Genomic DNA, 13,924 nt, shown 5'->3' on the forward strand with positions numbered 1-13,924 from the left:
GTCCAAGGTTGCGCCGGTTGCCAGCTCTTTGCAAATCAAAGCCACATGCCACCCACCGCCCTCCAAACAATCCCCATTACGTGGCCCTTCGCGGTCTAGGGGCTTGACATGGTTGGACCCCTTAAAGGGGGAACCCACAAGAAAAAATAATTACTGGTCATGGTGGATAAATTCACCAAATGGATAGAGGCCAAACCTGTTAAAACAACCAAATCCGGACCAGTGATAGACTTCATATCCGGGGTCGTACACCGTTATGGCGTCCCCCACAACATCATCACTGACAACGGCACAAACTTCACAGCCGATGAGGTAAAACTTTGGTGCAGCAAAATGGGCATCAAGCTCGATTATGCTTCAGTCTATCACCCACAAACCAATGGTCAAGTCGAGATAGCAAACGGTCTTATAATGAGCAGCTTTAAACCCAGATTAGTGTGTTCCTTAACGGAGTCTAACATGCACTGGGTAGAGGAGCTCGACTCCATACTCTAGGGTTGTGGACCACGCCGAATCGTAGTACCGGATATACACCCTTTTTATGGTGTACGGCGCAGAGGCAGTCTTGCCCTGTGATATAATTCATGACTCACCTCGAGTGCGCTTGTATGAAGAAAGAGAAGCCGAGCTCGATTGGCAGGTCAGTCTGGACACCCTGGAGGAGGAGCGCGACGTAGCCAAAGCCCGTTCCGCATTTTATCAGCAACAGGCTCGCAGATACCAAAGCAAAGAAGTACGGGCCAAAACTTATAATGTTGGCGAACTAGTTCTACGCCTGCTGGATAAGAAAAAGAACAAGCTCGAGCCCAAATGGGAAGGTCCCTTCATTGTTGACCAAGTTCTGACCGGTGGAGCGTACCGACTGCGGGATGCATCGACTAGTCGACTCGAGCCGAACCCATGGAACGCGGCCAGGCTCCGAAGATTCTACGCCTAGCACCGGACTCTATGTTCGTCCCCTCCCTTTGTCCATTTTTTGCATATACATTATATGTCTTGTTTTTCTTTTCTTCCTTTCTTTTATTCATTATATTATAGATGCGCTAGCCGCGCTCATCATACCTGGGGCTTATTTCACAGAAGCTTAATTATTTATCTGGGCCTCAGGCCCCGCACATGTGTCATGCTTCCACATGTACCTTTTTTCGCCATTATATGCATCGATATGACTTAAATTTTGGCCAAGCTGGGTTGCCTCGCTCTTGTATTTATGCCCTATGTTCCCGTTAATTCGGCTAGGGCATAAGGGGAGCACCTCTGCGATTGTTACTGCCGGGTCAGCCGGATGTGTACCTCAAACTGGGTGAAGCCGAAAGCTAGCGTTCTTAAGGGAATATTTGGTCGGTGAACAAAAGATGATTTTTATTTATTGTCCATATCTGCCCCCAGATGTTTTTCCTGCGTTTCCTATCGCAGTGCGGACATGCACTTTAGGGCATGCTTACTCAAGGAAAGGAACCCTTAACGGAACAATTCTCCCTGGAATATGTTTCTTACTACCCATGTAATATAACATAACTAGTTGGGCACTTGTCTGTTCAAGCACTAATGACCCCTACACCTGGTCTCCATGCATACCCTGGTTCTTATATAACTGAGCGGGTATTTGGATACACTCCGGACTATCGGGTCCCGAGGTTGAAGCGAAAAGGTCCGCCAAGACAAATGATCTACAATCCAGCTAGAAGGCATTATACATGTCACTTTAATTACATAGTCATGCAGACTGACTAAATTCCTGTTCTATACCATCCAACAGGCGGTCTAGCTGAAAATCCTGTTGGGAATACTTTGCGGCTAATTCTACTTGCCCATAAACTAAGCTAACGGGGATCTCTTTTCCGTCGGGCCCCACATGTCTGACCTCGGCCATGTGATTCGGGTCTGCCTTGGTATACCGCGTCTTCACCATGGCCCAGGCTTCTCTGGCACCCTATCGGCAGGCCGATATCTTCCATAATCGGAAGCGCCGCCGTGCTCCCTTGAGCTTCTCCGTAAGCTCTGCAACGCCCTCTGGCAGGGAGATGGATGGCCACAACGCTTATGCAACACCTTGCATCACCTGCCGAACTTGTTCGTGCAGATGTGAGAGCTCGGATAGAAGATCACCCGCAGACTCGGGCATTTCCTTCACGGAACGACCCGTCAGCACACCTACGGACATAACGTTATTAGTCGGCTTCTTCGCCGAACTCCTTAAAAAGGATTCGTTCAAGCACTTACTGAAAATGCCGCGCCGAAGCCGCTTATTCTCCTTCTCGGAGTCTGCAACCTGGGCTCGAACGTCTTTTAGTTCCACGCTCAGCTTGATATTGGCGTCTTGGAGATTGTTTTTGTCCCGCCTAACCTCGGTCACCATGCATTTGCCAGCCTCTAGCTGTCGCATAACATGCTGGTTCTCCCCCAGATTCATCTGCAACATCTGTTGTTAGATCTGCAGCCATGCCGCACATTATATGGTAACCATCATTCTTTAAAGTAAATGTTACCAGCATGTGCCTTTTTCGGTTCCTGCAATGTGGCCACAGCATCCCGTAGTTGGGTCTTGCATTCCTCTAGCTCCTGTGACAGCCTAGTATTCTTCTCTGTATGAACCTGCACAATAAAGATGATCCTTAAATCAGTTGTGCTAACTGTTTCAAGTCTCAGGGGCTACTGATACATATAAATCGTCAGATTTACTTACCCGTACATCCTTTACACACTGATTCGTGGCTCTGGCTAGACCATCTTGAGCAGCTCGGAGGTACGCCTCTCTAGAATTGAAGGCATCAAATGCCTCTGGTGAGAAACAAGCGTCCCGGAGTACGACCCGGTGGCGCCTATGATTCATGGTGCTTTCCACCTCTGAGTTTGTAGCGGATAATCTATCTGCATCCTCTGTAGGGGGATTATCCGGCGCCCGCCCCATATCGGCTTCCGCCTCTATGTCCGGTCCTGGCGCCCGGCTGGTGGAACCGTGATTAGTAACATCGCCGGACATATTCCGGCGATCGTTTTTTCTGTTAAAGAAACACAGGCGTCATTATATTTCGAGAAAGACGACAACCACGGAGCGGGGTTTGTTATACCTCTGCGCCGGCGTCTCCATCCTGACCGCCTTCCTTTTTGGCCTACCCGGCCTCGGTGCCTCCTGTTGGCGCGTTGATGCGGGTTCGACAGGGCGTCCCGAATGCCTTCCCTGTAAAAATGCCATGTGTATATGGTGGGTGAAGTGTCAAAAAGGGGATCCTAGTTTTGGAGTTGGGATTTTTGGTTTTTCTTATGTGTGATGCAGGGAGCAGTCCGGGATAGTCGGCCGTAATGGCCACCATGGCATCGTCGTAGCTTAACTGATAGAACTGCCGGTCTATCAGCTCCACGAATATAACCAAATCTTCTTCAAGTACGGAGTTGAGGGCCCGGTCAGGGTCCTGTGGTTGTGGAGAAGGGCTGCTGACCTCCTTTATGGCTTTTCGCAGTTCCTGCCGCAAAGTGGCAAGGTGAATACTTACGACAAAGAATGCAGGAAAAATGGGAGCAGGGAGGTATCACTTACCCAGCTTGGAGGATTGTACATGGAGAATCCATCCCCTGGCTTGATGCGGGTGAACTCCTCTTCCTCACCCTTGAACAATTCAGACAGAATTTTTGCTAAAGCGGCAGCATTGTCCGGACCCTTACGCCCACAGCGGGTGGCGCCATCCGCCCCGTTATAACACCACAAGGGGTGCCCACGATATTGAAGTGGTTGCACTCCCCGCATTATGCAAATCGACATGACTTCGATTACTATGAATCCTGATCGAGCCAGTGCTTTAATTCGGTTCATCAGATAGAGGACTTCTCCATTTTCTTCGACCTGGGGGCTCCGGGGGCGCCAACTTCGGCGTTTCTTCAGAGGAGAATTGTTGAACTCAGGAAGACCCCTCCGAACAGGGTCCGGAAGGGGAATGTCCTCCATATAAAACCATTCTGAAGGCCAGTCTTCGGGTGACTTCTTTGGAGTACCAGACAGGTATCCGGTATCGGCGATGCGCCATATTTCGGCTCCGCCCACTTGATAAAGTGACCCCCTCCGTGTGCGAGGGACGAGGCAAAATAGCCTTTTCCACAGCTCGAAGTGAGCCTCGCAGCCCAGGAACAACTCGCAGAGAGCCACATAGCCGGCGATGTGTAGGATGGAGGCAGGGGTGAAATTGTGTAATTGGAGGCCGTAGAACTCCAGGAGCCCGCGGAGGAACGGATGAATTGGAAATCTAAGTCCCCTTAATAGATAGGGAACAAGGCAGACCCGTTCCCGCATAGAGGAACAGGGAAAGCTCTCCGCTTGCTCCCCGCCATTATAGTTGGCAAGCCCGGCTCGAACGGGCACCATGTACGCCGGAGGGAGAAATACCTTAGTCTGCAGTTCGACTAAATGACTGTGTGGGACTGAACACCCCTCCCAATCACCGGGCTTAGGGCTTCGTGGGCGGGAGGAGGAGCTGCGGAGGTCGGCCATGCTGGAATGGATCTTTCCGGAATGCGCTCTGATGGACTCTCGCTGGGGGAGGATGGTATGGATCGGATCTACGGATCCCCATCCCTTTAATAGACAATTCATTTATCTGGCTAGGGGGCGAATGTAAAAACGCCCTGGCGCCTCGTATTCATTCGACGCATGGGAGAAATCCCTTATTGGGCACAGAAGCCAAGAGGTCCAAATATTTATGGGACCGTACACTGCTTTAGAAACGTTCGAAAGATGGGGAAGAACCCGCCTTGCAATGCCGAAGACAATACTGCGCGCCGGACTCATCGTCATTGAAGCCTGGTTCGGGGGCTACTGAGGGAGTCCTGGATTAGGGGGTATCCGGACAGCCAGATTATATCCTTTGGCCGGACTGCTGGACTATGAAGATACAAGATTGAAGACTTCGTCTCGTGTCCGGATGGGACTCTACTTGGCGTGGAAGGTAAGCTAGGCAATACGGATATGGATATCTCCTCCTTTGTAACCGACCTTGTGTAACCCTAACCCTCTCCGATGTCTATATAAACCAGAGGGTTTTAGTCTGTAGGATAACATACAATCATACCATAGGCTAGCTTCTAGGGTTTAGCCTCTCCGATCTCGTGGTAGATCAACTCTTGTAATACTCATATCATCAAGAATAAATCAAGCAGGACTTAGGGTTTTACCTCCATCAAGAGGGCCCAAACCTGGGTAAAACATCATGTCCCCTGCCTCCTGTTACCATCCGCCTTAGACGCACAGTTCGGGACCCCCTACCCGAGATCCGCCGATTTTGACACTGACACTCGCACTCTCCCAAACAAGTGTTTTTATTGCCTCACTCCTCTCCCTCTCCCACACAAGTGTTTTTTCATTGTCTAAGTTAATTTGGCACCGGAGCAAAGTAGGTGATCCAGATCGGGGCACCAGGTGAGCAATGGAGGGGCATCAATGCCAAATGCATCACCAATGAATTTGGCACGTGTTTTGGCCTACATAGTGGAGGGCCGTTATGGCCCACTTTTGTACTACCTCATATTTAGTGTAAAATTTTGACCATAGATTTACCTAAGAAAATGCCAATGCATGTCACCAAAAATTATACCATTTGAAATTATGTTCAAATACAAATCCAATGATGTAATTTTTAGTGACATGCATTAACATTTTGTCAGTTAAATCTATGGTCAAATTTTGATACTACAAAATAGGAAGAGTAAACCAGGACGGAGGTAGTACTTGCTCTTAGGGTAACCACAGAGTTACTAGTCTAAGTTACTTGTCACTATGACTAGCCTAGGCTACTATTAGTACACCAAAAAACGATGCATGTGATCACATGAGAAAAAATACTAAAAACATTTCTTTCGGTGCAGTGCGTAGATGCAATTTTGAACACTACACTTGTCCGCGTAATTTGGAAAATTATGAAAAAATTGAGCTATGTTGTGATTACCGTTTACTAATAGGAAAGAATCTTCACCTCGGTGAGTAGCTTCTCCATGCACGGAAATCAGGTAAGGAATCCAACAACTTGATCCAGATTGGGGCCGATAGATTTTATTGCCAAGATCTTCACTATGCGCATAGACTGGGTCAAGCTTGTGGAAATCATTTTCTGCATCATAGTCGTAAATACATCAAGAAGAAATTTAAAAATGTGAATTTCAAGAAGACGGAGAAGATGAGTGTTGTACCTGAATGATTACGGATCCAATAAAGAGTTCAGAGAATTTGGCACATGAGTACACCAACACTGTCAATTTCGGCGCGTCAATGACTCTGATTTTTGTTGGACCTTCTAGATCAGATACAAGCAATCTCTCAAGGAAAGGCGCATTCTCAATGACCATAATGTGGAACAGATGGAATGATCTCTTTCCAATTGATGTCATGTTTCGGGGCCAATAAGACACATAAATCCATCAGAGATTCATCGAGGCGATGTGGAGGGTAATGAACCCATGGATCTGCTGAAGACAAAGGTACTCGAGCGCAGTGCAGCTGCAGAGCAGGTGGTCCATAGCCTTCTTCGAGATGCCAACACTGAAGAGGTCAAGCTTCTTGAGTTGAGGGAGAAGAATGGCGGGTGTGACATTAATCTGGGGAAAATAGCAGGAGCTAAAGCTGGCGCAGCGCAGCGTTGGCATGAGGTGGAGCGCGGATGGCGGTAGAGAGCGTCATCGTCTAGCTTCAAACCTGAGCTCCTCGAGCTGATCTAGGGCGGGGGATAAGAACCACTCATCGAACTTGGCTTGGACCTTGCAGTTGGTACTGAGCATGCGGATGTCAAGGCGTTTGGCTGGCCTAGGGTGCGATGAAAGGATCTTGGAGACTGCGGCCATGCGTTTGCAATCCCCATCGCAGAGGCAGCTGCAGACGATGAGGTTGAGGGGGCACCACTGCCGGGAGAGCAGGGTGGTCCGCACGGCGGATTTGGTGGGGAGGAGGCCGATGATGATGAGCAACATGTCGTTGGCGAGGCTGCTGTTGAAGTCCAGGCTCGCCGGATGCGATTTTGGCTCGAGCCGCCTCCGCTTGTTGGCTGCCTTGCCGTCCATCTCAGACGGCGAGGACGCTGGTGTACTCGTGTGCTACTGTGTATTCTATGTTGGGTGTGCGCGAGTGCGTCCTTCTGTGCATGCCACCGCGCAGTGGTGAAGTGTGCGCGAGTGTGTCCTTCACGCGGAAGAAGTGTGCCCTCAATTTAGTAGCGTGCAGGGTGCTACCCCGAGTGGTTTCAACTTTGTTTACTTCACCGTGTGTCAGATGGGCCTCTAGTTTAATTATTTTCACCCACTGCCACATGGGCCAACACACAAAGATAGAGAACACAAGCTGACAAGGCAGCATGTCGACTAGTTGACCGGTCAACTAAACAATATACAGAGCTATACGCTAACACAGTGACTGTATAATCCCTCGGTATACAGAGTTCGAGTGAGAGGGGAGGCCTGTGAGAGATAGTAGAGAAAGAAAAAGAGCTACTCCCTCCATTTGATAATGTAGTGCCTACATTTTTTTAAGTCAAACTTTTGAAACTTCGACCAAGTTTATAAAGAAATTACTTATATCTACAATACCAAAGATAAATGGTAGTATGAAGTAAGTACATGTTGTGATGAATCTAATGATCGTTCCAGATGTAAATGTTTTTCTCCACATATACATGGTCAAACTTTTCTGAGGTTTGACTTTTCAAAACATCCATATGCTTGTGGATGTGAGAGAGTACCTAACAAGAGAGAGAGAGTGTATGTGTGAAATAGAAAGAGTGACTGAAAAAGAGTGACTATAAGAGTGACACGATAAAAGTAGAGAAAAAGATGTGTGTCTTATGCAAACATATCACACATGCATCTTTGACAGTGGAAGCGAGGTGAGGAGATAGTGTGTGGTTGTTTGCAACCGAGAGAGAAAGACCCCTAGCACGTGGCCAAGAGAGGTCTGACAAACAAGGGAGAGAGGTCGAGAGAGACGTATGGAGAAAATGCAGACATGAGGAGGAGAGAGTGTATGTTTGTGATACAGAGATCCCTTGGAGATCGTGATGGGACTACATGGGTGGGAGATCGAGTGATAAGGTGTGTGCATGATACATGGATGGAAGGAGACAATACGTGTGTTCCTGATGGCTAGTGAGAGATAGTCATACTTAGGGGGGAGTGCGTGCGCCTATGATGGAGTGAGGGATTATGGTATTTAGGGGGGTGTCACATAGAGATAGAGAATAAGGGCGGAGAGTGTTAGATGGGTCTATGTAGTGCGAGTGAGATATGTGTATGTGTGAACCAGGGACATATAAAGTTTGAGAGAGATAGAGGAGCCCCAATACGGTTGAGTGGTTCGTCAGATAGCTGGGAGGGGGAAAGAGATATTCCATCCGCTCGATAATGCACTGCATATAAATTTTTTAGAAGTCAAACTTTGAAAACTTTGACCAGGTTTACGCAAATATTATTTTTATCTATAATACCAAAGATACATCATACGAAACTACATCTCATGATGAATCTAATGATATATGTTTGCCGTTCTACATGTAAATGTTTTTCTGCACGTACATGGTCAAACTTTGTGATGTTTGACTTTTCAATAAATCTATATGCTATGGACCGAAGAGAATGCCTAAGTCGAGAGAGATCAAGTGTGTGTGAAGGAGAATGAGTGAGTGTGCAAAAAAGAGTATGTGTGTGAAAGAGAAAGGGGCAACAAATGATAAATTAGAGAGAGTGTGTCTGTTCATTTCTTAGACAAACATATCACGCATGCATCTCCGAGATAGAAAGCGAGGTGAGAAGATACACGAAGATAGCTAGTGCGTGATTGTTTGCAACAGAGAGACACACCCCTATAGAACATGTCCAATAGAGGTCTGGCCAACAAGGAACAAAGGTTGTGAGGGACACATGGGGAGGGAGAGAGGGTGTGTTTGTGATAGAGAGATCCCCTTGAGATCGTGAGGAGACTATATGGGTGGGAGATCAAGGGACGAGGTGCGTGTGCGATAGAAATATGCCCTGAGAGAAATCGAGATAGACCATGCACATGTTTGTGATGGAGACTAAGAATTAACTAGTCATATACATATAGGGGGACTGCGCATGCCTACAATTGAGTGATAGGCCATCATACTTGGCTAGGCGTGAGATTGTGTGTGTGAGAGAGAGATGGAGAGAGAGTGAGGGAGAGAGATAGAGTTTTATATGGGTCTATCGAGTGCGAGTGAGATATGCATGTGTATGTGTGACCATGGAGATGGAGAGTTTGAGAGAGAGAGGGAAGAGATCTGAGACGGCGGAGTGGTGCATGAGAGAGTTACAGGCAACGAGCCAGGGAATTTGTGTGCGTATGATGAGTGCATCCAAGATATTTGGCTTAGACTAGAGAATCATACATAGTGTGCGAGTGAATCCTATACATGGAGTGTGCATGCGAACTAGAATGACCCCCCCCACACACACACACACAGAGAGAGAGAGAGGGAGCGGGACCAACAAGGTTTGTGTTTGGATGCATGCGATAGAATTGAAGATTGTCGGCGAGAGAGAGAGTAGGAGTCCGGGAGAGGGGTAGGTCGCATTTTATGCATCAAAGACTGATATAAACCATGTTTCAATATAAACTTGCATTCAAATATTTAAATTGGAGAACATGCTGTCTGCAATCCACACATGAACGGAGATATGCGTATCAAACAAGTTCATTAATTTGACTTTCAACATGTTCATGGAGTACTATAATACTGTACAACATGCTACTTGATTGAGGTGTTCAATTTTGAATTTATTTCACTATTTTGACCTGATGAACGAGCTATTTCATTGAATCGAGATATTTCATTTTGGGTTTGTTCCCGATTTGAGTGGGTCAACTATTTGTCATATAGTAAATCGTTAGCAACGACACGTAAAAACACATTAGTCCTGAGCATCATCTCTCCATCTAAAAAAGAAGTGGCAAGCTAATATTTCAAAATTTGATTTGAATCGACTTGGTAAGGTAGACGTGGATGCTCTTTATCCCAAAATTTGAACGAACCGCTAAACACCCTCTTCTCGGTGGAATTCGCCCTAGCAAATAAATGGGAGACGTGAAATTACCGGCCTATGTGGGACATGCATCAATTGGCCCATTGTACATCGAGGGTAGGTTTGTAACTTCATCCAAGCGCGCCTTCTCCTTGTCCGAAATGACATGTGCTGAATAATTCATAAACCATGGGCGGAAAAACACCCTCTCCTCGCCTGAAATCTCTCGCGCCGACTATTTCAAAACACACCCTCCTCACGTGAAATCGCTCGCACCGACTATTTCAAAACACACCCTCCTCGCCCTTGCGCCCACAATTTCAAAACACGCCCTCCTCGCCCGAAATTGCTCGTGCCCACTATTTCAAAACACACCCTCCTCACCTGAAATCGCTCGCGCCCACTATTTGGGAGAAGCAAAGTTACTCTAATATCCCCGACCCTCAGTATGTAGACCCAAGCCCAAAAGCCTAAAGGCAGGGGTAGATCTGTACCCCCCCCACACACACACACATTTCAGACAAATGCGTCCGTAAGACATGGTTCCCCCTCCCAATTCCCCATTCATACCTCATGGGCGCCAAATCACCTTCTCCCCGGAAGCTCCCTTCTACCCAGCCGCGAAACCTCAGCGCCGCCTTCATGGCTCCCCCACCGCACCAAATTCACCGCCACCCTCCTCCACAATGCCGGAGAAGTTGTCCATTTGCCATCGTAAACTGGGTCGTGTGCCTCTTACTCCGTGCTGCCGGAGCTGCCTCGACGACGGCTATGTGAACCGTACCGGAGCCGATTCACCCCCGCCGTTGTGCATGTCACCGGAGCGGCTCCAACTTTGGATGCATCCAGGGCCCCGGCGCTGCTTCCCCGTAGCCGTCGATCATCGCAACATCTTTGCTTTCCTGCCGCCGGTAGCCACCACAACCGTGCCGGCCTCACCCACTCGGCAGCTGGAGCTGCCTACTTCACCGAGCCGCAAGATAGGTCGTGCCCTCATCTCAAATCACTTTATTTAGGCGTCAGTTGTCTGAATTTTTATTCTGGGCCAATCGATTCCCAATGGGAAGGAACACCCCTCGAGGCGGTGGAGCTCCTACACTGTCGGTTGGCTGGTGTCTAACGTAAGGGTGAGGGGGCGCAAGTTCGCTGCGGAAGTAGTGCTTAGATGAATATCTTAGAGTTGCGTGGGTTGAAGGTACTACCGCCGCCGGATCTAGATGACGAAGAGTCTTTGTGGATTGGCCGGTGGTGGTGCAACCATGGCAGTGTGGTGAGGCGGGGAGCAGGGTTTTGGTCGGAGCTCTCGCGGCCATGGATGGCGGAGGCAGACTGCTCTGCTGGTGGTTGCTGGCTCTTCGGGGAAGATTCTAAACAGTATCAGCCGGGAGGCACAAGATGGCCATCAAGCATCCGACGTATATCGGACAATACCAAAATAAAATAAAATCATGTGACCCCAATTTAGTCTTCAGTCAATAGACGTGTGACCACTCTCATACCTTACTGTTGATCTCTTAGGGTATTTCTTCAGATCAGAGATATGTGTCATACTTAACATTATGCGTTTTCTGCATCTTCAGCCAAACCGTCTTCCGACTCACCGCAGCTGCTCCAACAAGGGAAGCATACACCAGAAGGGGGCTATAGTCCCCACTCAATAGTTCCCTGCATCAAATGTGTGTGCCCAACATGGACAGTCACAAAAACTGCAGGGCCATCGACAAGTTAGCACATGATTCTCACTACTATGGATGGCGGCCAGATAGGTTGTACCCTCATCTTACTTGTGTGCAACATTTATGGCTTTGTTATTCATCTAAGCATGGGAAATAGGTTATCACATTTCCCTGTATATTCATGCTGATCTCTTATGGGTCTTGCTCAGGAGTTAACGTTATTCCATAGTTTAGCTAAGAGACTTGTTCTTTAGGTTACGTTGTTCCATAGTTACCATCCATCAGTCAATGGTATCCCACAGGCTGGTGATTATAGTATTATACCACTTGTAGTATTACCTATGTTGTTCTTTAATACTTTTGTGTGCCATCTAGTTAATCTCGAGTACAAACGATACATATTCTGTAGCTTTCATTTGTGTTCTCCGTTTAGTTTTTGAGACCGGTTGCTGCGAGGTAACCCCAGACCTACTATTTATGTCGTATCCTACAGGAACTCATTACATAAATCTAAATACTAGTTTTCTTCCATGCATGTTAGATATAATTGCACACACTGATTTATCCACAAGAACCTCACGGAGCAATGTAACGGCCAACAATCTTGACGTCAATGATACTCAATATGATGGACCATGTAAAGGCAGTTCTTCAAAAGAATTGTAGAAAGATGATGAATCCTATTCACCCCACAAGGTCCTTCCTCTAACTTGGCCTGTGATATGGGTATAAGATGCATATAATATCCTAGAGTGCATCTACTTTGTTGCAATGCCATGTGCTTAGCCTGCTGATCATGCATGTAAATATGTCATGCCTTCCTATTTTTCAGTACCTATTCCATTCATGATAACATGTTTTCAAATTCAAGTACTGTCATTCTACTCTATCGCAATGCCATCTGCTTAGTTTGGACATCATGCTTCTGAATACCTTATGCATTTTTATTCATCAGTATGTACTTCATCTGTCTACCATACCATGTTTTTTACATTGAAGTATTGTTCTAGTGGTCTATTGCAACGCCATCTTAGTTTCCCAATCATACATGCATATGTTGCCTTAGTGGTTTTCTGTATGTATTCCGCTAGCATACAGTTTTACATTTAACTAGTGTTTTTTACACTGTTGTCCTGTCTTGTCCCTACCTCTTACATCATACTCCCTCCGTCCGGATTACATGTCACAGAAATGGATAAAAATGGATGTATCTAGAATTGAAATACACCTAGACGCATCCATTTATTTCTGGATGGAGGGAATACATGTCAATATGTCATGCATTTCTATTCTTCAGTACCTATTCCATCTCTCTGTTGTAGCATGTTTTATAATTGAAGCACCATTCTTCTATATAAGGCATGCAAGGGTAAGACGGCTATGTTAGAATTTGAAGGGTTCGAATAAAGTCTTTGCAAAAGATCCAAACGCCAGGAGATTGTAAACCAACTCCAGTTTTCATAGATACTACTCCAGCACAGAGAAACCCAACTCCTACTGATAGTAAGCAGATTCCAATGGCCAAAGAACTAGTTTGCTCCAGTCCAGCAAAATTTTGTCAACTCCATTCTAAGAAGTGTGTGCATATCCTCGCATCATGAAATTTTATAGCATTCTGACATATTTTCTACATGTTTCTTACCCATCTCTCTTTTAGAAAATAAGCTTAAAGGATAGAAGATTTTCTGCACTGGGATTGTATTCGAGGAAAGTATCTTGCAGGAATTCTCTGTGCTCCAGTGTTGATGTAAGTACCTATTGTGTATCACTATATTTTTACACCAGCCTGTATTTTGTTAAGGAAAAAACTAACGCCCACACGTGTGGCATCTTGCACATCGCCCACACGCCTCCTTTACCACTCATTTTGCCACATGTGAACAGATGACATCAGTAGGAATCTTTTTGGTTTTCGTCGTAAAAATGTTTTATCTCCTAATTAAACATCGAATTAAAATCTATTTTCACCATTAAATCCGTCTCGACAAGATCTTCAAAACTAGACCCCATGTTGATATGTTTCGACGAATGTTTTTTTCCCAAAAGTTGCCATGATGTTTACACTGTAGTTGCCACAGTGCTTAAACTAAAGTTGCCATGTGGCAATTTCAGTTTGTAGAGGATGGCAATTTTAGTATTTTGATGATGGCAACTCCAGTACTTTGACCATGAAAATTATTTTTTGTATGAACCATGGAAATTTTAAGTGCATGTATCATGGCAATTTTAGTTTTGGTTCA

The sequence above is a fragment of the Triticum urartu genome, chromosome 1A (genome assembly GCF_056163025.1).
Source record: "Triticum urartu cultivar PI428250 chromosome 1A, HENAU_Tu73, whole genome shotgun sequence".
Lineage (NCBI taxonomy): Eukaryota > Viridiplantae > Streptophyta > Magnoliopsida > Poales > Poaceae > Triticum > Triticum urartu.